The sequence below is a fragment of the Gavialis gangeticus genome, unplaced genomic scaffold (genome assembly GCF_001723915.1).
Source record: "Gavialis gangeticus isolate Ggan-Ray unplaced genomic scaffold, GavGan_comp1, whole genome shotgun sequence".
Taxonomy (NCBI): Eukaryota; Metazoa; Chordata; order Crocodylia; family Gavialidae; genus Gavialis; species Gavialis gangeticus.
The window spans coordinates 29,709,379-29,711,973 of NW_017729025.1; the positions used below are offsets into that span (position 1 = coordinate 29,709,379).

General features: G+C 48.6%; 1 protein-coding gene across 1 annotated transcript in view; it reads left to right on the forward strand.

Annotated features, from left to right (window-relative positions):
* Positions 1-2,595, forward strand: part of SETD3 (SET domain containing 3) — a 97,333-nt gene that overhangs the window by 11,991 nt on the left and 82,747 nt on the right. The window lies entirely within an intron of this gene.

Consider the following 2,595-nt stretch of genomic DNA (forward strand, 5'->3'; position numbering starts at 1 on the left):
ACCAGCTGGATGCTGCTTTCCAAGCTGCTGGGCTACATATTGGCAATTAGATTGGTATCGGCCAATTTATGGTCGATTAATAATTGGCCATTGGTATTGGTCCAAAGAATCTTCACTGGTGCACCCCTACAAATGGCATGGTTTTGTGCATGCCACCTTGACACACACTCAAATAGCAACCACTGGGTGTAATAAACATTTTTTCAGTACATCTGAAATGTGGAGGAGGGTGTAAGTAATTGTAACAACATCTAGTAGACCTGAACAGATGATTCAGAATTGTTTTGGGATGGTGAGTCATGTGGGAAGAAGATATTGATGGATAGGTTTCTGATAAGTGAGCTGGGTATAAATATCTAGTTCAAAGTAAATACATAGTTCAAGGGAGATGACTTTTAAAAAGGCAATTTATTTGGTATCTTAAAATACTAGTCTGAAGTTGCTTTTTTTTTTCTTTGTGAAAAAGACCTGCTAACTTAATCATCCAGGCAAGATTTTGTTTCCATGTTGAAATTCTGATTTTTAGGGAGTCTAGGTCTAACAAATAGATCTTTTCAAAGAGAAAATGTAGAATTTGGATAGGAAATTATTATTAGAAAAAAATATTGTTATTATAAACAGGGAAATCCAGGGAAGCCTAAGGGGGAAAAAAAAAGGCATATAGGCAGTGGAAGCAGGGGAAAGCTACTAAGGAGGAGTATACCTATACCTACTTGGCCTGCACTTGCAGGGAGGCAATTAGAAAGGCCAAATCAACTACAGAACTGAGGCTGGCAACATAAATTAAAGACAACAAAAAGACTATTTTAAGGTATGTAGGAAGTAAAAGGAAGGCTCACAGGGCAGCATAGGACCCCTACTGAACAAGCAGGAGCAATTAGTGACAGATGGCGGGGGACAAGGCTGAACTCTTAGTTACATAGTAGGTAGGGTCAGAAGGGACCTGAGCAGATCATCAAGTCTGACCCCCTGCCCTGGGCAGGAAAGAATGCTGGGCTCAAATGACCCTGGCTAGGTGATTATCTAGCCTTCTCTTAAAGACCCCCAGGGTAGGAGTGAGCACCACTTCCCTTGGAAGTTGGTTTCAGATCCTAGTCGCCCTGACAGTGAAGTAATGCTTCCTGATATCTAGCCTGAATCTACCCTCGGTCAACTTATGGCTGTTACTCCTTGTTACTTCTGGTAGTGCTCGGGGGAACAGGGCCTCTCTCATAGCCTGCTGGTCTCTCTTGGCCAGTTTGTAGACAGCCACCAGCTCCCCCCCTCAGCCTTCTTATGTGGAGGCTGAACAGGGTCAGGTCCCATAGCCTCGGCTTATAGGGCCTGCCTTGCTGCACCCTGACCATGCGAGCAGCCCTCCTCTGGACCCTCTCGATGCTATCCACATCCCTCCTGAACTGCAGTGCCCAGAACTGGATGCAGTACTCCAACTGTGGCCTGATCAGTGTCGCATAGAGGGGGCGTATCACCTCCTTGGACCCGCTTGTGATGCATCTGTGGATGCATGACAAGGTGCGGTTGGCCTTCCTGACAGTGTCCCCACATTGGCGGCCCATGTTCATTTGGGTATCAATAATGACTCCAAGATCCTTTTCTGCCTCTGTGATGACGAGAAGGGAGTTCCCCAGCCTGTAGGTATGCTGCTGGTTCTTCCTCCCCAGGTGCAGTACCTTCATAGTTTCATAGTTAGTAGGGTCGGAAGGGCACTGAGCAGATCATCAAGTCCGACCCCCTGCCATGGCAGGAAAGAGTACTGGGGTCAAACGACTGCGGCAAGGTGATTGTCCAACCTTGTCTTAAAGACCCCCAGGGTAGGAGCCAGCACCATTTCTCTTGGAAGTTGGTTCCAGATCCTAGCTGCCCTGACGGTGAAGTAGCGCCTCCTGATGTCTAATCTGAATTTACCCTCTGTTAGCTTGTGACTGTGTTATTTCTAGTCACTCCTGGTAGCACTTGGGGGAACAGGGACTCCCCCAATGCCTGCTGGTCCCCCCTAACTAGTTTGAAACAGGCCACTAGATCCCCCCCCTCAGCCTTCTCTTGCGGAGGCTGAACAGGAAGGTCCCGTAGCCTGTCCTCATAGGGCCTGCCCTGCTACCCCCTCCTCTGGACCCTCTCCATGTTGTCCACATCCCTCCTGAAGTGCGGCGCCCAGAAGTGGACTCAGTACTCCAGCTGCAGCCTTACCGGTGCCGCATAGAGGTGGCGGATCACCTCCTTGGACCTGCTTGTGATGCATCTGTGGATGCATGACAAGGTGTGGTTGGCCTTCCTGACTGCATCCCTACACTGCCAGCCCATGTTCATCTTGGCACCAATGATGACTCTGCACTGACGAGAAGGAAGTTCCCCAGCCTGTAGGTATGGTGCTGGCTCTTCCTCCCCAGGTGTATCACTTTGCACTTGTCAGTGTTGAATCCCATCCTATTCTAGTTCACCCACCCCTGTAACCTGTCTAGGTCCAATTTGTAGCCTATTCCTTCCTTGTAGCGTGCCCACATCCCACCACATCTTAGTGTCATCAGCAAATTTGAACAGGGTGCTTTTTACCCCCTTGTCCAAGTCACAGATGAAGATGTTGAACAGTGCGGGCCC